The 27,289-nt window shown below is 35.8% G+C and overlaps 1 long non-coding RNA gene across 1 annotated transcript in view; it reads right to left on the minus strand.

Annotated features, from left to right (window-relative positions):
• LOC309961418 overlaps positions 1 to 4,057 on the minus strand; it is a 33,274-nt gene extending 29,217 nt beyond the window's left edge. Inside the window, exon 1 of the long non-coding RNA XR_014326182.1 lies at positions 3,924 to 4,057. This is a non-coding gene — a long non-coding RNA (uncharacterized lncRNA). The remainder of the gene's footprint in view (positions 1 to 3,923) is intronic.
• Positions 4,058 to 27,289: the final 23,232 nt, after the last annotated feature.

A 27,289-nucleotide genomic window follows, 5' to 3' on the forward strand; every position in this document is an offset into this window, starting at 1 on the left:
TACCTTTTAAAGCTACTGATGCTTAGGATTCTTCTCAAATCAATGAAGGTGAGGAGGTGAGATTCAGGCATGCATAATTTTTAAAAGCCTTTTAATATGATTCTAATGTGCAGACAGATTTGAGAACCATTGATCTGGGCTTATCTTCTTTACTATTTTTCTCGTTGCTTGTGTCTCCCTTCTAACTTTCCTTTCACTGTGATTTAAAGAATGTTTACAACAAGGAGCTTCTCAACTGGAAGATATATATCAGGGTTATTGTTTCAATAACAGCTGAGCCTACACCTTTATGTCAAGGAGGCATTAGGGAGTGGTGGAGACTAGGATAAACTGGAGAGCAAATGTCGTGTCTTAAGAGGCATCTGCTACTCACTCATCTAATGCCTGTTGTTGCCAGGTGGAATGCCTACCCACTGTTGGAGGTTTCTACACCTTAAAAAGAAAAACCAGAACTCAAGATTTTCTGTAACATCTCTTGATTTTTAAATGTTGGCTCAATTTTTGTATAACAACGTAGGAGACAACCAAACCATGTCTGTGGGCCAATCCAACATTTTAGTCACTAGTTTGTGATTTGGGGATTAAAAGATGCATAAGCATCTATCATAGGACTCTTGGAAGGGCTGGAGGAATGGACTATTTCAATGAAATATACCTGCTATGAAACAGTCTATCATCAGGCTGTTGAGAAGTTGGTTCTTATCTCTGCACAAGAGACACAGCACTTGCACTGATGTTGGCAGTGTTTAGTACTTAAACCTGCTCACCTGGGTTAGGTCCACTCCCAGAGACCCAAGCCAATCCCTGCAGGGGCCATAATGATAATTCCTAACACCCTAGAGGTAACATACGTAAAGTGCGTATTACAGCACCTGCACATAGAAGACATGCGATAAATGTTTGCTTTCTCATCCTCTCTTAATTGGCTGCTTTCCTCCTCTCCCAGGCTCCTGTAAAAATTTGACATGTCATCTTCTTCTCCAACATAGCCTTGGTCAATGCAATTGACTGCTGCTATCATTGCTTTAGAGCTTTTGAATATCTGATATAAACATTTATTGAGCATCCTCTTCCCTACCCAGAGATCAGCAAGTAATTCTGACAGAGTAGTTCTAAGGCAAAATAGGTATAAAAGAAGGGCGATTTGGCAATATCCATAAAAATGTAAATTACCCATCCTCTTTGACACGTGAATTCATCTAGGAATTTATTCTACAGATAGGCTTATACATGTACTCAGAGACGATGAATTTGGAATGCTCAGTGCAGCATTTTTTGTGTGATTTCAAAACTTGAGAACAACCTAAATATTTATCAAAAGGGAGTACATATTTATAGAATAGGGGCACCTAAAGCCACATTTCTCAACCAAGGGCAATTTTGCACATCAAGGAACATTTGGCAATTTCTGGAGATAGTTTTGGGTTTTATGACTGGGAAGGTGCTACTGTCACTAGTGTGTTTAGGCCAGAGATGCTGCTAACATCCTACAATTCACATGACTGGCCTCCACATCAAAGAACTATCTGGCCCCAAATATCCATAGTGCCAAGATTGAGAAACCCTAGCTTTGCAGATACTAAAGAGAATGAGCTTGTCTGTGTAGGCTGATAAGGAGTAATCTTGAAGACACATTGTTAGGAGAAGTAAGGCATTTTCTATTTTCATTTAGGTAACTAAAGAGAATAAAGACACACACACACAATGCACACATATGTATACACCCTATGTATACTAGTATATCATATATGCATATATGTTTGTATATTCGAGTATTTCTGGGGAAATAAACTTCAACATTTCCTAACAAGTTGCTTCTGGAGAGAGGTCTAAGAAACTGGCGATCCTCAGTAGAGGGTAAGCATTGCACTTTATATACTTTTGTATTGTTTGAAGTTTTCAGCAAATCATCTTATTTCATTTTCAGTTGAAATTTAGATTTTATGCTTGTTGTTAAGTACAATGGGTAAAGGTAAAATGGAACTGTGACCGATATGTCTCCTTTTCTATTCCCTTCCTTTCTCTCCAAAAAGGTATCCTCCCATTCAGGATATCAGGACTCTTCTCTTATCACAGTGGTCTTCCAGGAAAAGCTCAGCTATCAGTAATTTTTACTTTAATAAAAATTTAATTAAAATGTAAACTCTATTAGGAAGATTTATGTTTTCAACCTTGTTTTTTCAAATTCTGCTATGAAATAAAAAATCGTGTCATGTGTAGTGGGATTTTAAGGATGGAGTACATTCTAGAGACGGGAAGATATTTTTGGAGCTGTTGAAATGGTGCCAACTATGGAAGTATCCTGCTTAAATCTTTGGCCAATTTTCTTTTGGGACTGTATCTCTTTATTCGCATGCTCAGAGCATTCACAAAACTTTATAACACGTCAGTTCAGTGAAATATACTACAAGCTCCAAGGAAGTTAAAATTTTTGGTTTGATTTTGGGAGTTTACTTTTGTTTCCAAAAGTTTCCAATTAACCCTAAAATTAAAACCTCTGTCCCTAATTTCAAGAATCAATCATGGCATTTTCTAGTTAACTGATGGCTATTTTATGTGACAAGAAACAGTAAAAAAGTTAAATCCTGTTATAATTGAAAAAGGAAAACCCTGGGACTTCCCTGATGGTCCAGTGGCTAAGACTCCATGCTCCCAATGCAGGGGGCCCAGGTTTGACCCCTGGTCAGGGAACTAGATCCCACATGCTGCAACTAAAGATCCCGCATGTGGCAACTAACCCAGTGCAGCCAAATAAATAAAGAAAAAGAAAAAGAAAAACCCCAATATTTAAGTAAAGCTTCCTGGTGTCTTCAATTTTTATCAACAAACAAGAAAACAATCTGGGACTGGTGTCATGACGTAGTTTGTAAGAAAAAAATTCTGAAAATATGACGATGTGGGATGGGGGCTGGTATTAGAGATATTAAATAAAGTTGACATATAAAGGGCTATATGATCCTATTGGCATTTGTGTTGTGTATATTTAGAATATTTCAAGGCAGTAAATACTTTTTTAAAAAATGCCACCACTTTACTATGTAAAATAGTCTTTTATAGATTGGCCTCTTTGTTATATCAGCCCTTCCAATCAAGCATCCAACTGTAATCCTGGCTCCCTTCCTTGAATCAGTTTTCACTAGTTGTATATTCAATACACAGCCAACACTATATAGTTATGGTCTCCATCTGCAGACTCCTATATCTTCAATGGCCGTAGGAAGATTTCCTTTGGGTACTTTGAACAGAGACAAAATAGGCAATCGATGATCCTGAAGCAATTATAAAACTGGATTGTTCAATTCTTTATGGTAAGAATTCATGTGCCTAACTCCCAACATAACATCGCTTCATATAAATGCAATAAAAACTATAGGCTCAGACTCAATTCTGGCATCACATATAAGAACATTGTATCTTAGCAAAAACATTTCTCAGGTGACGAGAGTGGCATGGACATAGAGACAATACCAAATGTAAAATAGATGGCTAGTGGGAAGCAGCCGCATAGCACAGGGAGATCAGCTCGGTGCTTTGTGACCACCTAGCAGGGTGAGATAGGGAAAATGGGAGGGAGACGCAAGAGGGAGGGGATGTGGGGATATATGTATACGTATAGCTGATTCACTTTGTTATACAGCAGCAACTAACACAACATTGTAAAGTAATTATACTCCAACAAGGATGTTTTTTTAAAAATTTCTCAGGTGAAATAAGCTGCATATAGTTACAGAAATGCTTCAGCCATAAATGTGATTGCCATAAAAAAAAAACCACGTTAGCGAAAGGTCTACCATTTAGAGAGTCAAAAGAGCCATCTAACATGCTCTGCAAAAAGAAATTCTCAGTTTCTGCCAGTGAATCCCCAAATTAAAATACTTTTCAGTGAGCCAAATACTATGGATAACGTAAGTATAATTACTTACCTCGGATGACCACTACTGTAGCCTCCTAATTGTTCTCTTTTAACAGAAAATAACAAATGTCTCCAAACTAGCCTCCATGGTTTTGTCAGTGTCATCTTTTCTAAACGACAGTCTCATCTGGTCACTCTCCAGTTTCAAAACATGACTCATCCCTGTGATCCACAGGGTAAAGTCTTTGGAGATTATCTTCAGAGAACAAACAAGACCTTTCATCATCTTACCCCAGCCAGTTTTTCTAGCTTCCCTCCCTTCAATTCTCCTACTCTTTCCATGTACTTCAGCAATACCTTAAAAATTGCAGTTCCCTGCATATTTCTATTATTTGATGCTCAGGGATAGGACTAGTTTGAGGAGGGTGAGGCTTTTGCCTCAGATGTGAAATTTAAGAAGACGCCAAAAAAAAAAAATCAGTAATCAAGGTAAGTAATGTTATAATGCAATATTTTAAAAAATAAATACGAAAGTCCAAAATGAATAAAATATCAAACTATTTTAAATATATATACTATTACGTAAATGTCAAAGATAGTTATCTGTGGATCATCATTCCTCACTTTGTGTATCTGTTCTGTATTTGTTTATCTTATTAGTCTTATTCATCCTTCAAGAAATACGTCTCCTAGGAAGCTTTCTCTGATTTTTCCCTTTCCAGAAAGAACTGGGGGCTCCTTATTCTGAACTACCATGGTGCCTTATACATGCTTCTATTTTTGCACTTATCACCCCATGTTTAATTGTAAGTGTGTGTGTGTGTGTGTGTGTGTGTGTGTGTGTGTTTGGTTGCTTATTTATCTCTGTATCAACCTGAGGTTAGAACACTGTGGATTCCTGTCATGTGTTTCTTTCAAGTCATTATGTTTATTGTCCCCAACATCTCTTATAGATACTATGGTAAGCAGAGTTCCAAAATGGCCCCATAATCTCTGCCCCCTGGTGTTATGTTCATGATTAAGTTACATTATATGGCAAAGGTAATGGATCCCACTCCCTTGAATAGGTTACATTATAATACAATTATAGAGGAATTTTGCAGATGTAATTAAAACCCTAAATAAGTTGAATTTAATCAAAAGGGAAATTATCCTGGACAGTCCTGACTTAACAAGTAGAAAGCCTTTAAAAAAGGGCTTAGGCTTTCCCTGAAATCAGAGATGATCTTGTTGGCTTTCAGAAACAAGTTACCATAAGTTCTACAGTTGTAAGAAAATGAATTTTGCCCCAAAACTGAATTTATTTATGTAAAAGCATGTGATCACCATCTTCTCATTTATGTATATATGCATTGACATTCGTGTATCTTCATAGAAAGTTTCTAGAAGTATATACAAATAGTAGTCAATGGTTGTTAAGCCCTGGAAAGCTGAATTGAAATAATTTTTTTTGTAAGTTTTTACTAATCATTAGAGAAATGCAAATCAAAATCACAGTGAGATATCACCTCGTGCCTGTTATAATGACTAGCATCAAAAAGAAAAGAGATAAATGCTGGTGAGGATGTGGAGAAAAGAAAACCTTTGTTTACTGTTGGTGGGATTGTAAACTGGTAAAATCAGTATGAAAAACAGTATGGAGATTCCTCAAAAAATTAAAAATAGAACTGCCATAAGATCCAGGAATTCCACCTCTGGGAATATATCCAGAGGAAACTAAAACACCATGTTGAAGAGAGAGATATTTGCATCCCCATGTTCATAGCAGCACTATTTACAATAGCCAGGACATGGAATCAAGCTAAGTGTCCATCAATGGATGAATGGATAAAGTATTTCTGAAATATTATTCAGCCATGAAAAAGAAGGAAATCCTCCTATTTGCAACAAAGTGGATGGAACTTGAGAGCATTATACTAAGTGAAATAAGTCAGAGAAAAATAAATACAATATAATTTCACTTATATGTGGCATCTAAACAAACAAAAAAACCAAGCAAATGAACAAACCCAGACATAGAGAAAGAGATCAGATTTGTGGTTACCAGAAGCAGAGAGTAGGGGGAATTGGATGAAGATGGTCAAAAGTTACTAACTTCCACTTATAAGATAAATAAGCACTCGGGGTGTAATGTACAACATGATAACTGTATTTAACACTGTAGTATGATATATAGATATAGATATGCATACTCATACATATGAAAGTTGAGGGACTTCCCTGGTGGCACAGTGGTTAAGAATCCACCATCTGCCAATTCAGGGGACATGGGTTCAATCCCTGGTCTGGGAAGATGCCACATGCCGCAGAGCAACTAAGTTCGTGCACCACAAGTACTAAGCCTGTGCTCTAGAGCCTGAGAGCCAGAACTACTGAAGACCGCATACCACAACTACTGAAAAGCCCACGTGCCTAGACCCACTGCTCTGCAACAAGAGAAGCCACCGCAACGAGAAGCCCGCACACTGCAACGAAGGGTAGCCCCCACTCGCTGCAACTAGAGAAAGCCCGCGTGCAGCAACAAAGACCCAACTCAGCCAAAAATAAATAAATAAAATAAGTTAAAAAAAAATGTTGAACAAAGTAACTCCTAAGAATTCTCATCACAGGAAAAACATTTTTTAAATTTTTATCTTCTTTTTTTTTGTATCTATAGGAGATAATGGATGTTAACTAAACTAATTGTAGTAATTATTTCACAATATATGTAAGTCAAATCATTATGTTGTAATCTTAAATTTATACAGTGCTGTGTATCAATTATATCTCAATAAAACTGGACAAAAATTTTAAAAAATATTTTAACTTTGTAAGTTTAAAAATTTTTTGATCTGCTTGGCCATTTTATTACGTTCATTTATTACTTTTAAAAATTAATAAAATATGTACATTTATTATAAAATAAATATAATAAATTATATAACTATATATTTATATATAGTTACTTATAATACTTGTATGTATCTAATATATACACAACTTCAAAGAAGAAATATAATCAAAAATTCAATATAACCACATTTCCTCTATTTGAGGAAAAGGGGAAAAAAACACACAAACATATAAATCCAAGATAATTATTACCTTCATGTATTTTCCTTGTCTTTCCTCATATGCATGCTTTTCTCCTAGTTTTTATTGTATTTGACATTGAATTTTGCATAAACAAATTAATTTGTATAAATTACCTAACATAGCAAATATTTGTTGAGATTATTCCATAATCTTCATAAAGCATAATTTTAATACCTGGAAAATATATCTTGAATTATTGTGCCATATTTATTAAATCAGTATATCATGAGCTAGCATTTAAGTTGATTTCATTTATTCACCACTGTAAACAATATTGCAATAAATATTTGTTTTGCAAAAATATTATCCTTGTTTAGCATACTTTTATTAAGATAGATACCCAGGGTCTTCCCTGGCAGTCCAGTGGTGGAGAATCCGCACTTCCACTGCAAGGAGCACGTGCTTGATCCCTGGCCAGGGAAATAAAATCCTGCATGCTGCACGGCGTGGCCAAAAAAGAAAAAAATAAAAATGATAGATACCCAGATGTGGAACTGTATCAAATGTACCAGTTACCATCCTTATAGACTTTCTTTACGCTATTACCCCCTAATATAATCTCTCCCTGATAACACATTTTAGTATGTTGGTCTATTTTTACATACTTAACTACTATCTATCCTTTACAATACATATATCTATATCCCATAGGTAACTAATTTCCATATAACACACGAATATATAAATCGGGTAGTAATAAGTGGAAGATGTTCTTGCCAGGCTGTTACGATATGAGGCTAATGGTAAGGGGCTACACTAGGGGCTTCAGTCTGTGGTACTTCTGCTTCATGTACCCCTGCTGTTGTATGAAGTCTTTCCAAGAGTTCTGAGTGCCCAACTTCCTTAGGTACTCTTATATAAAATTAGTCCCCTTGAGAACGTTAAAGACATCATGCAATTTTTTAAACTTTCCACCTGCTTTAAACAAAACCTCTTTTCTTCTTGTTTAAGATAGAAAGGCATAGCTCCCACCAATCCTGGAGTCTATCTCTGGTAAAATACCCCATATGAAAATCTATGACACCAAAACAAAGGGACACATACTGGTGGAGATGCTGAAAAACTGTATGAATCTAATAAGTAGGTGACAAATTTTTTTCTGAAAGCTAGGTGGTTTCTAATTCTTTACTTTCAGCAAAACTAAGGAGGATTTAAGTTGTCAGCTAATAGATTAAAAATAATTTATGATGCTAGATGACTATGTGAATTCTGGCATATATCTCTGAAGAAGATCAAAGAATTGAGTAACATTGCTCCTTCCATTCCCATCCCCTTATTTATGTGAATATGATTTCTTAGTGCTTACAACTATAAAAAAAATAGGAGCAGAATTTATGCAGTAACTATATGATTCTAGCAATAAGTAATATCCATTCATAGATATGAGCCAATGAAAGAATAAAAAGACATCTATCTCATTAAGAGATGAATTTCCAATAAAATATTACTTTTATACTTAATGATTATTGATCATTTTTGAAATATAACATATTGTTTTGATCAATGGTGTACTTAAGACAATTACTGTAACTTAATGTGGAAGATAATTTTAACACTTAACAGTCTTATGGTTACAGGAAACATTTAAAAAATTAAATCTCAATTTATATACATGGTTTATTGTAGAGAAGTATGTTCAGGTGATCGATAAAGACTTTCAAGCACAAAACACATGACATTGGGATAAAATTATTCAGAGAAAGTAGACTAAAAAATACTAGTTCGAAGAGTAAAAAGAATTTTATTTTATTTAAAGTTGTTCATGTGGTTTTATTTTTGCAGTACACGGGCTTCTCACTGTTGTGGCCTCCCCCGTTGCGGAGCACAGGCTCCGGACGTGCAGGCTCAGCGGGCATGGCTCACGTGCCCAGCTGCTCCGTGGCATGTGGGATCTTTCCGGATCGGGGCACGAACCCGTGTCCCCTGCATCGGCAGGCGGACTCTCAACCACTGCGCCACCAGGGAAGCCCTGTTCATGTGTTTTAATGGGACTTCCCTGATGGTCCAATGGTTAAGACTCTGTGCTACCACTGCAGGGGCACAGGTTCGATCCCTGGTCTGGGAACCAAGATCCTGCATGCCACGTGGCACAGCCAGAAAATAAAAAATAATAAAAAAATAAAATAAAATTTACCACTTTATTTAAAAAAGTAAAGTTGTTCATGTGTTTTAAATGAATGGTGATAAGTACTTATTATTATTATTGTACTTAAATTTTATTGGAAAAATTTAAAGCATGGTCTAACAGTTTTATTTTAAATTTTTAATATTTCTACCACGTGGAAAATGACATTTTTGAAAGTATTTAAATATATGATGACATGGGCTTCCCTGACGATGCAGTGGTTAAGAATCCACCTGCCAATGTAGGGGACATGGGTTCAATCCCTGGTCCAGGAAGATGCCACATGCCGCAGAGTAACTAAGCCCATGAGCCACAACTACTGAGCCTGCGCTCTGCACATGCCACAGTTATTGAAGCCCACATGCCACAACTACTGAGCCCATGTGTCAGTTTTGGCAAGAGAAGCTGCTGCAATGAGAAGCCCGCACACTGCAATGAAGAGTAGCCCCTGCTTGCCGCAACTAGAGAAAGCCGGCATGCAGCAACAAAGACCCAGTGCAGCCAAAAATAAAATAAATTTTAAAAAATAAGATAAATATTTTAAAAATAAATAAATAAATGATGACAAATATCAGTTGCCAAGTGAAAACTGAACAAGTGTATAGTTTTACTAAATTATTTTAGGGATACTCTGTAAGCTACAATTATTATACTTTATGTTTCATTATAGTTATTATCAAGTAGTATGCACAGAAGTCAACCTCACCTCACCCTTGTGCTTCACTCCATACCTATAATACTACCTATGACTGAGTCTTACCACAAAACTTACCCCATTCCAGGTTCTTGAGCCATCCTTGACCTCCACCAAAATGGCTCAGTTAAATGACACATATTGAACAAAAAGGACAAATAAACTGCTAAAATTTTCAGTAGATACTGCAAGTTTGCTCCTTTAGTACAAAGGATATCCAGGTGAGTTCCAGTGAGCTCCCTGCAGATGCCAGGCCAAGCATCTCTTCTGCCAAAAAAACTGACTCCTCTGATGGTCCAACCACTGAATTCCCCTGTTACTCCTGCTGCTCACAGCCATGGCTGTGCCAGACACAATGGCCTCTCAGTTTCCCAGAAATTTTACGTTCAGGAGGGAAAAATTATGCTCTTGTTAGTTTAGTATTTCACAAATCAAGCATGTTTGTTACATAAGATATTTCAGATGTGATTTTTAAAAGTCTTTTCACTTTAAAATTTTCCTGAGGACTTATGATTTTCCATGTGTGGGTTATTTAGACTTTTATTCTAGAACATTTTTATCTGGAATCAAAGAATGGATAAGATGGAACTCATGCTGATTTGAAATTTTGCATTTAAAATATAGTATGGAAGATTGATACAAGCCTAAGCAAGGCAGGCTATGCCATAGGTTTGTTACTCAAGATAAAGGTCTATTAAAATGTTCCTTTATAAATTGATCTACTGGAAATTTGAAGTATTTTTTAATTAAAGTATAACTGACTTAGAATATTATATTAATTTCAGGTGTACAACACAGTAATTCAATATTTTATAGGCTATACTCTTTGCAAGTTTATTATAATATATTAGCTATATATCCTGTGTTGTACATTATATCCTTGTAACTTATCTATTTTATACCTAGTAGTTTGTACTTCTTAATCCCTCTCACCCATTTTCCCCTTCCCTCCACTGTGGCAACCACCAGTCTCTTCTCTGTATCTGTGAGTTTGTTTCATTTTGTTATATTTGTTTGTTTTATTTTTTAGATTCCACATATAATTGAAAACAAAGTTTTCCCTCTTTTTATAAAAAGGAGGAAGCATTATGTTATCTTCACGTAAATGAAAATGCATCACAAGTCTCAAACTGAATAGAAAGTTCAACCAACGTATAACTCTCTGGATCCAAGGGTGCCTTATAAACTCGTCAGGTTGCAAGACAGTTATCTGTAGCACAACACACCAGATCTTGATTGTTCTACCTCCTTTCCACCTCTCCAAAATGTAACCATTAAAATGTAATTAGGGCTTCCCTGATGGTGCAGTGGTTGAGAGCACACCTGCCAATGCAGGGGACATGGGTTCGTGCCCCGGTCCAGGAAAATCCCACATGCCGCGGAGCGGCTGGGCCCGTGAGCCATGGCTGCTGAGCCTGCACGTGCGGAGCCTGTGCTCCTCAACAGGAGAGGCCACAGTAGTGAGAGGCCTGCGTACCACAAAAAAAAAAAAAAAAAAAAAAGTTATTAAAGCCAGGTAATCCAGTTTAAAATTACAGTGATTTTTTAATGTTAAATCTAAAAGATGCTTAAAAACATGTTGTTACACATTTCCACCTAACACACACATCTAGAACTTGAACTCTCTACTTGGCATTATACAGTAGACTCTAATATTTTCATAAAGCTCTTTGTACATATAAAATGTACCCAGCAGTCTTCAAGGTATTGGGGATTAAAAATAAATAAAAAATAATCCCTGCCTTAAAGAGTTCACTGTGTGTAGGGGAGGTAAATTTATAGACAATGAATTTAAAATTGTAAATTGTGAATTTATAACTGTAAAATGCAAAAAGTAAGTTAGAAATTGTAGTATATTAAATATTTTAGTGAAATAAATACTAATTTCCCATTATTAATTCTGTTCCTTCTACATAGTAGTTATTGCACCCATCACATGACTTCCTATTTCTCTTCTCCCAGCCGTGCCCCAAGGTAGATCTTGTTATCCACTACAACTAAATTGAGAAAAAAAATAAATAAATAAGTAATCAATTTGACTTGTTAAGTGTGTGATTATGGCATATGAGATAATAAATGCCTGTAAAAATGCAGGATTTTGTCCTCAACCCTCTTTTTTCATTCTTATAGTCTCTCAGTAAATGATCTCCTCCATTCCCACGTCTTAGAATGCTATCTTTATGCAGATGACTCTAAAATTCATAATATCAAGAGTACCATCCGTCTACACCCCAGATCCATATGCAATTACATATTTTCACTCCCAAACTTGTCGGTTCAAAGTTGAACCCTTGTTCTCTCCTGAAATCTGGAAACTGGATATTTTTCCCTTTTGTTGCCAGTAAGGGGCTCTGACATCTATCTATCAGTTGCTAATGCCAGAGACTGGAAGTCATCCAAGATTGCTTCTTTTTCCCTACCCAACATTGAATCCATTTAAAGTCTCATTGGTTCTACTTCTAAAAATATATTTTGAATCTGTCCCATCTCTACTATCAGCACCAACATCACCCTTGTCCTAGACCAGAGTAAAAGCTTTCCTCTCAGTGTTTCCCTGCTTTCACTCTTCTGCCCTCTCCAGCCCACCTAACTTTCAATCTATTCCCCACACTATAGCCACGATGCTATTTCCTAACCCATAATTTTGATCATATCACTCTTTTGCTTAAAACCTCCATTGCCATCCTTTGCTACTTCGAATGAAGCCAAACTCTTTTCTGTAATCCAAACATGAATGATATGGTCCCTGCCTAATCCTTCAGGCACCTCTTACGCCATCATTCTTATGCTCCAGAGACGTTGGCCTTCTTTCAGTTTCTCCTCCATGTTAAATGTTTCCTTTTTCAAGATGTTCATACACGTTATTACCTCTGCGTGTAAATACCTTCTCCTGTGCTTTGTATGGCTATTCTCTTTTCAATGTTGGTCTAAGCTCTCAACATAATCTTCTCAGAGAGGTTTTCCCTGATTATCTTATCCAAGAATTCTTGCTGACATTTTTTTAATATTACATCTAAACCCTTCCTATCTCTTCAATCAATTTGCAAACATACATTTCTTTACTTGTTTATTTCCTGTCTTCCCTACTGAAATGTGAGATCCATAAGACCTAAGACTGTCTATTTCATTCATCAAAGTAGATCTAGAGCCTGTAATAATATCTGCCACACAGTTGATACAAGTATTTGCTAAGTATGAATAAATTAAAAAATGAGAATCTTATTGAATACATGAAGGAGGCATGGCTTCTAAACATTTGAGAAGCAGTCAAACAAAACTGTGTCTTTTTAGCTCACTTATAAAATAGGGATAAGAATGACTATCATTCCTAAACTCATAAGGATATAGTATCATGAGAAAGAAATCGATGTGAAAGTCTGAAAAGTTAAAAGCATTAAATCATTGACTTTTATTATTACTTAATGGTTATAATTTTTATCACTGTCATTGTCCTAGATGATATAAATTCTGATTATTAATAACTAGATGTCACCAAATGTTTGTGTCCCTTTTGAAAATCATGTGATAATATTCTAGTACCAGTGCATACATAAGAGTTTCCATGTTAATCATAAAACTGATCCAGCATGACTTAGGGACTAAAACACTGCCACACCCCACTTTTTGCTCACCCCAGCCTTAATGTGGAACTTCAGGGAATTTGCTTAGTCTCTGGGGGCCTCAGTTTCCTTATCTATAAAGTGGAGCCTGCCTCTTAGAAAGTGCTCAGTGAAATAACTAATTATGAGGGCAGTCACTAATTGCTGAGAATGAAATTGGGAATGAGGGGCAATCTGAATGTTAAGGGCTATTAATTGTAATAAAGCACAAAGGTCACTAACTTACATCTTTCTCCTTTGAGGGACTCAGCCAAATGGATTTGGAGCACTTTTGCAGAAATTCCTATTAGGTCCTTGCATTGAGCTCACAATGTCCCTGGGGTTTGGGGAGGAGAAATCAATGGTTCACTATAATAGGAGTCCTGCAAGGATAATAATGTATTTCAACGTTCTTTATACATAGCCCTTTGATAATCCACAGAGGATGCTTGGCAACCAACAGTCAAGATAAAAAGTGTCCTATTTTAGTGATTTTCCTTTTGATCACCAAAACTCCACATTATTGTGACAGTGAGCTAATGCTCATGATATCCTGTTAATCAGCCGGACCTAGGCAACCCTCAGGAGCTACTTGCTTTCAGGTAGCTTCTTTCTCTCTGATGCCAACTTCATCTTCTGGAAATACTACATTAAACAAATCACTCCACCACTTAAAGGTCCTCAGTGCCAGTTGCTCTTGTGGATTTCCAAGGACATGAAGAAATCAAGCAAACCTTGGTTAGCATTCAAGGCTCTCCCTGACTTGATTTGGCTTATCTTCTTTTTTTTTTTTAACATCTTTATTGGGGTACAATTGCTTTACAATGGTGTGTTAGTTTCTGCTTTATAACAAAGTGAATCAGTTACACATACACATATGTCCCCATATCTCTTCCCTCTTGCTGGCTTATCTTCTGATGCTCTCCTTCAGATGCCCCACGCTGCAGCCAGACTGATCTGGAATTGTTTCCTCATGCCTTCCTCCTCATGCTGACACTTCTGGCCATTCCATTTTCAGCTCAATAAAACCCTTGCTCTCAAGCCCTCTACAAAGTCTACGCTTGCTGCCCCTCTTGCCTGGAGTACTCTTCAGCCATTCATTCATTCAATTCATGTTTATTGAGCACCTATCATGTATCTTGGGCACAGAGCCGTAGCTCTGAACTCATGGAGCTTAAATAATGAGCTTAAATAAGCTCATTATAAATAATGAATAAGCTTAATATTCATTACTATTATTCATTAATAATTTATTATAATAATTCATTAATTTGCTATAATAATTATAATAATTCATTAATTCATTAATAATATTCATTATTTAAGCCTAATAAATAAGCTTAAATAATGAGCTTAAAAAATGGAGCTTAAATAAGCTCTGAACTCATGGAGCTTAAATAATGCTAAAGAGAGACATTCAATGAACAAATAAAAGAAGAGTACCTCCTGACGTAATAAATACTATGAAGATAAATGATATGAGGTAAGGGGTGTGGCAGAGAGAGATGATTTGGGAGAAGTATGTTGTGTATGGTGGCCATGGAGGGCCTGTCTGTAAGAGGTGAGAACTAAGTGGAGACCTGAATAAAGTAAGGGGGGAAAAATCCATGTATCTATGTATATATCATGGCAAGGATGTAGGGGCATTTTGGGAAAAGGGTTCCAAGAAAAGGAAAAGGGAAGGCAAAGAATCTGCCTTGTTTGAGGAAAAGCCTGGAGTTTCAGAAGCTCTTCAAGCTTCTGAAGTACTTCAAGATGGGATTCCTGTAGGTACTTCAAGATGCATGAACTAGGAAGAAGGGACTAGGGACAGAGGTAATGGCAGGGAGTGAGACTTTTACTGCCTAATAGATGTTTTTTTTTTCCTGAGGTGGGAAACCATTAGTGGGTGTTTGGAGAAGAGGTGTGACATCTTTTGATGTCACATCAAATAGATGTATTTTATAGACCCTCTGATTTTTTTCTTCCCTGCTCGATGAGACTACAGTGCTCTGCTAGCTGGTGCTAGGTGCCTGCTCCCTGCACTACAGTCCAGAAAGCCCTTCCACACAGAAAGCCCTGTAGAGCTCACATCATTTTTTCCCCCCTCTGTCCTACACTGCCTATTTCCAATGCTTCATACATTTTGACCAGTTTTCTTGTTATTTAAAGTAGGAAGGCAGGTTCAGTACCAATTAAGAGGAAACTCCAAAATTATTTGCATTATGATTTGAATGCTTATAATTATTTTTTTGTCTGCTTTAAAGGAACTGGAAGTATTGGAAGGAAAATGTTTAAATTGCTCAAATAATCTAAATATACTATGATCCCAAGAGAAGTCTGTAAAAATCATACATTAAGGATTCATTTCTCTTTTCTCTCTGTAGTGGGGAGAGGTACAGCAGATCACTTACACATCTCTATTTGATTTTACTGTGTGTGACAGCTATTCCAGGAAGGGTCTCCCTCAGCCTTCCTTGTTTAGCGCTGACACTAAAGTGACATTCAGATAGCACCCCTTCTGGGAGGCACATTGCCTTCTTTTCTTGTTGACGTGGTCATCACTGTCTTCCTTGTTGTTATTGCTGTTTTTTGCCTCAATAGTGGATCTTGAAATAAATTTTGAATGGAAAGGGATCACAATCTACTAGATGCTAAATCAAATCATGTGTCTAATGCCACCAATTATCTCAATTAATGTCAGCATCGACTCATCTGCTAAAAGTACTCTCTCACAAATCCTACTTCTTCTACTCACCTGCACACATATATTCTGTCTTCAAGCCATTTGTGTTTAGATGGCTTCCTTCAGTCTACACACTGTTCTTCCTTCAAGGCTCAGTGCATGCCCCAAGTCCATCAAAAATATTTGCCAATTACTAGTATTTCCTAGCATATACACTTACTGTCTGTCTATTATACACACCTGGCCCTTAGTTATATACTCTACTATGAATTAGGCTAGGTTATATGATGAATCAACAGCTGTTCACTAACCTTATGGGCTCCTTGGGGTGTTATATGTTTTGTATCTATCACAAGTCTTAAAGTTAGGTTCTCAGTAAATACTTAACAAAAGTTCATCAATCTTGTTATATGTAATTCCACCAATCAGTTGCTCATCATGAAAATACAGGAACATTTTTTAAAAAGGAAGATCATTTGGAAAATTAAGGTAAAAGGGAATTCTCTGGTAGTCCAAGGGTTAGGACTCTGTGCTCTCACGGCTGAGGGTCTGGGTTCAATCCCTGGTTGTAAAACTAAGATCCCACAAGCTGCGCAGCATGGCCAAAAAAAAAAGGAAAAAAATTAAGGCAAAAGGTATGAACCAACAATTCACAGAAGATATATAAATGGCCTATAAACTTGCAAAACTATTTAGCTTTAATAGTAAGCAAAGAAATGCAAATCAAAATGGCAATGAATATGTATTTTCAATTTTAAAAATTGGAAAAGATATTTTTAAGTAATAATGTTCAATGCTAACAAAACTAGTGAAAAAGGATCATTTTTCAACTACTAGAGGGGATGTAAACCAGCACAACTTTTCTGAAAGTCACTTAGCGATATATATAAATTGCTTAAAACAATCCATACCTTTTTATTCTTTTCTCAGGAATCTACCCTATGGGAATAATCATAGATTTACCAAAGAAAGGTGTGGTAAAGGATACTATTCATAACATTACTCATAACAGCTCATTAAAAGCAAATACACACCAATAAGGGAGAGGATAAATAATAGTACATATAATGAGCTTTTTACATTGCCATTAAAAATGATGTTTCAAAGAATATTTAATGACATGCAATATAACATGTAGTGAAAAGTCAGGCCAAAATCAATATATAGAAATGTTAACAATTTTGTTAAGAGTCTACTCATACACTCAAGAAAATAAAAATAAAAAAAGAAATAAAATTAAATGGACTAAATAAAAAAATTAATGAAATAATTCTTTTAAATCCAAATATGTCAGTATTTATATTAAATGGAAATGGATAAAATGCTTTACTCTTTCTGGATAGGAGTTTCTATTGTGTTATCGTCTGTCATTCTATTAAGTTGTTATTTACTAATTCTTTAAATGGCCACCTTAGAAGTTACAACTTGCATTCTTGATCTTAAATTAATAACCTTCCTGTCTCTCAGAAAATGCAAGTAATAACACTTTAACTCCATCTTTTGTGCTGCTACTATATTTTGGGCCCGCTTTAGTATATACCAGGAGATGTTTAGCAACCGGTTATCTGAGAAAAAATGTATGCAGAGATACATAAATGAGTTTACTATTGTTTTTCTTGATAAAAAAGCATGTGTAGCACTAAATTTTCAAATAAAAATAAAATGTACAATACTATCTGTTATAAATTCCATATAGTCAATTGATTCTCACAGAATGCTTACACTGCATTTTTTCAAACTCTTGTATCCTTAGTCAAACTATGGCTGAATTTGATAAATACATATAGTTATAACACCAGTGGGCTCATATCTTGGTTACATTAACATGAATGATGAAAATGAAACAAGGATAAATGTCAGAGCTTGACAAACTGACATGAGCTATTTCTTTGCTAAAATGGTTGATAGTTAATCTGCTTTATCAACATTTTTATCACTTTCTACACAATTAACAAAAACAATAAATCAAGCCCTGATTTGTAGTATATGCCAATTTTCATGATATAAATACTCCCATGAGAGCCAGCTCCAAGTTACAGTGTGACATCACTGAATGCATGTTGAAAACAGTTGTGCATTAATACACCATTATGTGGTATTTCCATCATAACATATATAATAGATATAAATAATCTGCAGAGCATAGATAAAATGTAGTAAGATAAGGAATAGGAAGTTATGGAGTTCTGGTTATTTATTACATATGTTGTTACTAAAAATTATTTTACTGGAATATTATGCAATTTTTTTTTCTTTGCGGTACGCGGGCCTCTCACTGTTGTGGCCTCTCCCGCTGCGGAGCACAGGCTCCGGACCCGCAGGCTCAGCGGCCATGGCTCACGGGCCCAGCCGCTCCATGGCATGTGGGATCTTCCCGGACCAGGGCACAAACCCGTGTCCCCTGCATCGGCAGGTGGACTCTCAACCACTGAGCCACCAGGAAAGCCCTTAATTTTTAATAATAGTTAAAATACTGTGTTCAACAACCAAATTTCAGAATTCCTGAAAACTTAACAGTAAGTTCTTACAAGCCAGTACTAGCTGACTCCAGCACATCACTGGACTCTCTCTATATATCTCAATTCCTCAAAACATTATCATTTTAAACAGTTATGCTTATCCACATATTTATCTTTTTGATAGTTTTTATTTCTTCCTGAATTATCATGGTTATTATTAGAATTATTTTCCCTCTTCCTGAAGAACTCCCTTTAGTATTTATATCAGTGAAGGCCAACTGGCAGCAAATTTTTGAAGTTTCTATTTTTCTGTGTGGTAGGCAGAATAATGGCCACCAAATATGTTCACACTCTAATGCTCAGACCTGTGAATACATTACAGTATGTTACCTTTCATGACAAAAGGGACTTTGCAAATGTGACTAAAGTTATGTACCTTGAGATAAGAATATTATCCAGAGGTCCAGTCTAATCACATGCATCTTTAGAAATAGAGAGCCATTCCTAATTTCAGGGAATGAAAAAGATGGCAGTGTGAGAAAGCCTAGGTCCACTGTTGCTGATTTTAAAGATGGAGTAAGAGTCCCAGACCAAGAAATGGAGGTGACCTGTAGAAACTTGAAAAGGCAAGAAAATGAATTCTCCTCTAGAGTCTCCAGAAGAAAATTCAACCCTGCCAACACTTTGATTGTATTCAGTGAGACTGGTGTTGGACTTCCAGTCTATAGAACTACAAGATGATTATAAGTTTCTATTGTTTATGGGACCAAATTTGTGGTGCTTTGTATTGACAACAATAGAATACTAATACAGTTTGAAATGCCTTTAATTTACCTTCATTTTTGAGGTATTTTTTTAACATCTTTATTGGAGTATAATTGCTTTACATTGTTGTGTTAATTGCTGCTGTATAACAAAGTGAATCAGGTATACATATACATATATCCCCATATTCCCTCCCTCTTGTGTCTCCCTCCCATCTTCCCTATCCCACCCCTCTAGGTGGTCACAGCACTGAGCTGATCTCCCTGTGCTACGCGACTGCTTCTAACTAGCTACCTATTTTACATTTGATAGTATATATATGTTAATGCCACTCTCTCACTTCGTTCCAGCTTACATTTCCCTCTCCCCGTGTCCTCAAGTCCATTTTCTAGTAGGTCTGCATCTTTATTCCTGTCCTGCCCCTAGGATCCTCATGACCATTTTTTTTTTAGATTCCACATATATGTGTTAGCATATGGTATTTGTCTTTCTCTTTCTGACTTACTTCACTCTGTATGACAGACTCTAGGTCCATCCACCTCACTACAAATAACCCAGTTTCGTTCCTTTTTATGGCTGAGTAATATTCCATTGTATATATATATGCCACATCTTCTTTATCCATTCATCTGTTGATGGGCATTTCCATGACCTGGATATTGTAAACAGTGCTGCAATGAACACTGTGGTACATGACTCTTTTTGAATTATGGTTTTCTCAGGGTATATGCCCAGTAGTGGGATTGCTGGTTCATATGGTAGTTCTCTTTTTAGTTTTTTAAGGAAACTCTATACTGTTCTCCATAGTGGCTGTATCAATTTACATTCCCGCCAACAGTGCAAGAGGGTTCCTTTGTCTCCACAGCCTCTCCAGCATTTATTGTTTGTAGGTTTTTTGATAATGGCCATTCTGACCTGTGTGACATGATACATCATTGTAGTTTTGATTTGCATTTCTCTAATGATTAGTGATGTTGAGCATGCTTTCATGTGTTTTTTAGCAATCTGTATATCTTCTTTGGAGAAATGTCTATTTAGGTCTTCTACCCATTTTTGGATTGGGTTGTTTATTCTTTTTGATATTGAGCTGCATGAGCTGCTTGTATATTTTGGAGATTAATCCTTTGTCAGTTACTTCATTTGAAAATATTGTCTCACTTTCTGAGGGTTGTCTTTTCATCTTGTTTATGGTTTCCTTTACTGTGCAAATGCTTTTAAGTTTCATTAGGTCCCATTTGTTTATTTTTGTTTTTATTTCCATTTCTCTAGGAGGTGGGTCAAAAAGGATCTTGCTGTGATTTATGTCATAGAGTGCTCTGCCTATGTTTTCCTCTAAGAGTTTTATAGTGTCTGGCTTTACATTTAGGTCTTTAATCCATTTGGAGTTTATTTTTGTGTATAGTGTTAAGAAGTGTTCTAATTTCATTCTTTTACATGTAGCTGTCCAGTTTTCCCAGCACCACTTATTGAAGAGGATGTCATTTCTCCATTGTATATTCTTGCCTCCTTTATCAAAGATAAGTTGACCATATGTGCATGGGTTTATCTCTGGCCTTTCTATCCTGTTCCATTGATCTATACTTCTGTTTTTGTGCCAGTATCATACTGCCTTGATTACTGCAGCTTTGTAGTATAGTCTGAAGACTGGGAGCCTGATTCCTCCATCTCCATTTTTCGTCCTCAGGATTGTTTGGCTATTCGAGGTCTTTTGTCTTTCCATACAAATTGTGAATTTTTTTGTTCTAGTTCTGTGAAAAATGTCATTGGTAGTTTGATAGGGATTGCACTGAATCTGTAGATTGCTTTCAGTAGTATATTCATTTTCACAATGTTGATTCTTCCAATTCAAGAACATGGTATATCTCTCCATCTGACTGTATCATCTTTAATTTCCTTCATCAGTGTCTTATAGTTTTCTGCATACAGGTCTTTTGTCTCCTTAGGTAAGTTTATTCCTAGGTATTTTATTCTTTTTGTTACAATGGTAAATTGGAGTGTTTCCTTAATTTCTCTTTCACGTTTTTCATCATTAGTGTATGGAAATGCAAGAGATTTCTGTGCATTAATTTTGTATCCTGATTACCAAATTCATTGATTAGTTCTAGCACTTTTCTGGTAGCATCTTAAGGATTCTCTATATACAGTATCATGTCATGTGCAAAGAGTGGTAGCTTTACTTCTTTTCTGCTTTGGATTCCTTTTCTTTCTTTTTCTTCTATGATTGCTGTGGCTAAAACTTCCAAAACTATGTTGAATATCAGTGGTGAGAGTGGACAACCTTGTCTTGTTCCTGATCTTAGTGGAAATAGTTTCAGTTTTTGACCACTGAGAACGATGTTGGCTGTGGGTTTGTCATATGCGGCCTTTATTATGTTGAGGTAATTTCCCTCTATGCCTACTTTCTGGAGGGTTTCTATCATAAATGGGTGTTGAATCTTGTTCAAAGCTTTTTCTGCATCTATTGAGATGACCATATGTTTTTTCTCCTTCAATTTGTTAATATGGTGTATCACATTGATTGATTTGTGTATATTGAAGAATCCTTGATTCCTTGGATAAATCCTGCTTGATCCTGGTGTATGAACCTTTTAATGTGCTGCTGGATTCTGTTTGCTAGTATTTTATTGAGGATTTTTGCATCTATGCTCATCAGTGATATAGGCCTGTAGTTTTCTTTTTTTTGATATCTTTGTCTGGTTTTGGTATCAGGGTTATGGTGGCCACATAGCATGAGTTTGGGAGTGTCCTCCCTCTGCTATATTCTGGAAGATTTTGAGAAGGATAGGTGTTAGCTCTTCTCTAAATGTTTCACAGAGTTCACCTGTGAAGCTATCTGGTCCTGGGCTTTTGTTTGTTGGAAGATTTTTGATCACAGTTTCAATTTCAGTGCTTGTGATTAGTCTGTTTATATTTTCTATATCTTCCTAGTTCAGTCTCGGAAGGTTGTGCTTTTCTAAAAATTTGTCCATTTCTTCCAGGTTGTCCATTTTATTGGCATATAGTTTCTTGTAGTAATCTCTCATGATCCTTTGTATTTCTGCAGTGTCAGTTGTTATTTCTTTTTCATTTCTAATTCTGTTGGTTTGAGCCTTCTCCCTTTTTTTCTTGATGAGTGTGGCTAATGGCAATTTTGTTTATCTTTTCAAAGGACCAGCTTTTAGTTTTCTTGATCTTTGTTATTGTTTCCTTCATTTCTTTTTCATTTATTTCTGATCTGATCTTTATGATTTCTTTCCTTCTGCTAACTTTGGGGTTCTTTTGTTCTTCTTTCTGTAATTGCTTTAGGTATAAGGTTAGGTTGATTTGAGATGTTTCTTGTTTCTTGAGATAGGATTGTATTACTATAAACTTCCCTCTTAGAACTGCTTTTGCTGCATCCCATAGGTTTTGGGTCGTTGTGTTTTCATTGTCATTTGTTTTTAGGTATTTTTTGATTTCTTCAGTGATATCTTGGTTATTTAGTAGTGTATTGTTTAGCCTCCATGTGTTCGTATTTTTTACAGATATTTTTCCTGTAATTGATGTCTAGTCTCATAGAGTTGTGGTCAGAAAAGATCCTTGATATGATTTCAATTTTCTTAAATTTACCAAGGCTTGATTTGTAGCTAAGATGTGATCTATCCTGGAGAATGTTCAATGAGCTCTTGAGAATGTAGTGTATACCTTTGTTCTGGATGGAATGTCCTGTAAATATCAATTAAGTCCATCTTGTTTAATGTATCATTTAAAGCTTGTGTTTGCTTATTTATTTTCATTTTGGTTGATTTGTCCATTGGTGAACGTGGGGTGTTAAAATCCCCTACTATGATTGTGTTACTGTCAATTTCCCCTTTTATGGCTGTTAGCATTTACCTTATGTATTGTGGTGCTCCTATGTTGGGTGCATAAATGTTTACAATTGTTATATTTTCTTCTTGGACTGATCCCTTAATCATTATGTAGTGTCCTTCTTTGTCTCTTGTAATAGTCTTTATTTTAAAGTCTACTTTGTCTGATACAAGAATTGCAACTCCAGCTTTCTTTTGATTTCCATTTGCATGAAATATCTTTTTCCATTCCCTCACTTTCATTCTGTATGTGTCCCTAGGTCGGAAGTGGGTCTCTTGTAGATAGCATATATATGGGTCTTGTTTTTGCATCTATTCAGCCAGTCTATGTGTTTTGGTTGGAGCATTTAATCTATTTACATTTAAGGTAATTATTGATATGTATGTTCTTACTACCATTTTCTTAATTGTCTTGGGTTTGTTATTGTAGGTCTTTTCCTTCTCTTGTGTATCCTGCCTAGAGAAGTTCCTTTAGCACTTGTTGTAAAGCTGGTTTTGTGGTGCTGAATTCTCTTAGCTTTTGCTTGTCTGTGAAGTTTTTAATTTCTCCGTCGAATCTGAATGAGATCCTTGCTGGCTAGAGTAATCTTAGTTGTAGGTTTTTCCCTTTCATCACTTTAAATATGTCCTGCCACTCTCTTCTGGCTTGCAGAGTTTCTGCTGAAAGATCAGCTGTTAACTTTATGGGGATTCTCCTGTATGTTATTGTTTCCTTTCCCTTGCTGTTTTTAATAATTTTTCTTTGTATTTAATTTTTTTTTTTTTTTTTTTTTTTTTTTTTTTGCAGTACGCGGGCCTCTCACTGTTGTGGCCTCTCCTGTTGTGGAGCACAGGCTCTGGACCTTCAGGCTCAGTGGCCATGGCTCACAGGCCCAGCCGCTCCGCAGCATGTGGGATCTTCCCAGACCAGAGCATGAACCTGTGTCCCCTGCATCAGCAGGCAGACTCTCAACCACTGCGCCACCAGGGAAACCCTGTATTTAATTTTTGATAGTTTGATTAATATGTGTCTTGGTGTGTTTCTCCTTGGATTTATCTTGTATGGGACTCTCTGTGCTTCCTGGAATTGATTATTTCCTTTCCCATATAAGGAAGTTTTCAACTAAAATCTCTTCAAATATTTTCTCAATCCCTTTCTTTGTTTCTTCTTCTTCTCGGACCCTAATAGCTCAAATGGTGGTGCATTTAATGTTGTCCCAGAAGTCTCTGATACTGTCCTCTACTCTTTTCATTCTTTTTTCTTTACTCTGCTCTGTGGCAGTTATTTCCATTATTTTATATTCCAGGTCACTTATCCATTCTTCTGCTTCAGTTATTCTTCTATTGATTCCTCTAGAGAATTTTTAATTTCATTTATTGTGTTGTTCATCATTGTTTGTTTGCTTTTTAGTTCTTCTAGGTCCTTGTTAAACGTTTCTTGTATTTTCTCCATTCTATTTCCAAGAGTTTGGATCATCTTTACTATCATTACTCTGAAATCTTTTTTCAAATAGACCACCTGTTTCCTCTTCATTTGTTTGTCTGGTGAGTTTTTATCTTGCTCCTTCATCTGCTGCATATTTCTCTATCTTTTCATTTTGCTTAACTTATTGTGTTTGGCGTATTCTTTTCTCGGGGTGCTTGTTCATAGTTCCTGTTGTTTTTGGTGTCTGCCCCCAGTGGGTAAGTTTAGTTCAGTGGGTTGTGTAGGCTTCCCGGTGAAGGGGACTGGTTCCTGTGTTTTGGTGGATGAGGCTGGATCTTGTCCAGAAACGTGGGCAGGACTGCGTCTGGTGGTGTGTTCCGGGGTGTCTGTGAACTTAGTATGATTTTAGGCAGCCTCTCTGCTAATGGGTAGGGCTGTGTTCCTGTCTTGCTAGTTGTTTGGCATGGGGTGTCTGTCACTGGAGCTTGCTGTTCATTGAGTGGAGCAGGGCCTTAGAGGCATGTTTTTGGTGGCAATTGGATTCTAGGTTTAAAATTATTTTATTTCAGCAGTTTAAAAGTCATTTCATTATCTTCTGGTTTCATCTTTTCTCTATAGCTCCTCTTTTGAAATCAATATGTCTTTTGGTCTCTGGCTTTTAGGTTTTCTGTTTGTCTTTGTTTTTTGACAATTTTACTATGATATGCTTAGACATAGCTTTATTTTATATTTATTTATCTTGCTTTGGTTTCTCAGAGCTCTTCAAACCTGTGGCTTAATGTCTCGTGTTGGTTTTGAAAAATGTCTTTCTTCTTTTCTTGTATCTGTTAAAAATGTTTTTGTCACATTCTCTCTTTTTTCCCCCTACTCTGAGACTCAATTTACAAGTATGTTATACATCTTTGCTGTATTCTAGGTGTCTGGTATTCTCCTTTTTATATTTTACATTTTTTCTCTATGTCTCAAAATGGATATTTCCTACTGTTTTATCTTCAAATTCTCTACTCCTATCTTCTATTGTATTTAATCTTCTATTAAAAGCAGCCATTGATCTCTTAATAGCTGCTATTTTCTTTTTTATAACTAGAATTTCCATTTGATTTTTCTCATATATTTAAGTTCAATTTCAATGTTATCCTTCTTTACATTTTTAACACATTAATATTAGTTATCTTAAAGTGTCTGTTGGATGACTCTAATAAATGTTTCACTCAAGGTTTTTATTTTTTAATTTTTAATTTTCTGTGTTTCTTCTCCTTCTCCTGTTTTTGGTCAATATTGTACAATATATAGCATTCAATTAAATAAATGTCATGAAACAATTTTAAAGGGTCTGATGATGTTATCTTTCAGAGGATTTATTTTTCGTCTGGCCAGTAGCTAGAATATGATCATATCACCTTAATCAGTCAAGATCAGTGGCCCTTCCAGGCTCTCAAGAAAATTTGGACTGTTTACCTAGGCTTTCCTTCATTACCCTGAATTTCAATTTTATCTCCGAGTCATTACAAACTGCTTAATATTTTATTTAGTTTTTCAGCCTCTTAAAAATATCTTCTTGAAATATTGTCTCTCAAATCCTGATTGCCTTGGTTGTTCTCTATATCTTCAAATAACTGTTTTTTCCTTTGTACTTTATCCAGATTTTTTAGTTGGTTCTGGTGAAAGGTTCAGCCTAATATCAGCTATTCCATTAAATCCAGAAGCAGAATTGACTAAGGGACCATGCTTTATCTCTGTATATAGCAAAGACTTAACTTAATGTTGGCAAATGTTAGGTATTTGATGTAAATTGACAGAAACAGAATTAACAGGTTAACAGCATTTATTATATATGAGTTCCAAAAAACTGGATACTCTGAATAATTTACACAGTACTCATTGGAACTGCATTTAATGAATTATGCTTTGATTTTATGCCAACTGTTTACCCTGTTGAACCCTAAAATAAATAGTCCTATAAAAGTATTATGGTGTGTACTATTTGACATATTATTGAGGAACTTGTTTATTATGACAGTAGTGTTCTCTCTAGGAGAGCACTCAGAAAACATACTCTTTTGGCCATAGTGCCAAGAATAGGTTATTTTTGCCATATTGATTGGTCTTTATTCTGAATTTGCTATGTTGTGTAACTCTCAGGGTTTGGTTTGGTTTTTTCCATTTGGTTAAGAGGAAACATAGAGGACATAGAGGAAAGTTTGTAGTCTATCCATAAGAAATATATGATTTAGCTTTATCTCTCGCTACATTTTATTTTCCTGACTTTTTTCCTACTATACCTAATTTAAATATTTTTGTTTATTTTATGTATTTTTGATTGCAGCCTCAGGTTGCCTTGAAACTAAACAGAGAGGACAAGTAAATTACTTGAATTCTTTACAAAGGGTTTTCTGCGACATATATTCCTTCTCAAAACAGTACTTAGCTACATTTACATTGGTAGGAAGGCTTTGATAAGTATAACATAGACATATATAATACATATTTTATAGTCTAAATAGATTTGCAAATTTTATTTAGTTGTTTAATATCCAATGAAATAATATAAATATTACCTCTGCCACCTCTTTAACAAATAAAGAAACCAAAGTGCAGAATCAATTAGATAGCATGTGAACAAGTTAGAATTTAACCCAAATATCTTGATTTCAATAAAATACAAATAGAAAATAATAAACATAAGTGCTTCCTTTAAAAACCATGCCAAGAACTTAGATGCTTATTCCCATTGTCTTTCTACTTTGCTTTTGTGTGTCTTCAATTAATCAGTGCAAATATTTTCTTAAGAATGATAACACAATTTTATTTTAGCTTAGTAC

Source organism: Leucopleurus acutus (genome assembly GCF_964270905.1).
Source record: "Leucopleurus acutus genome assembly, chromosome: 4".
NCBI classification, from domain to species: Eukaryota; Metazoa; Chordata; class Mammalia; order Artiodactyla; family Delphinidae; genus Leucopleurus; species Leucopleurus acutus.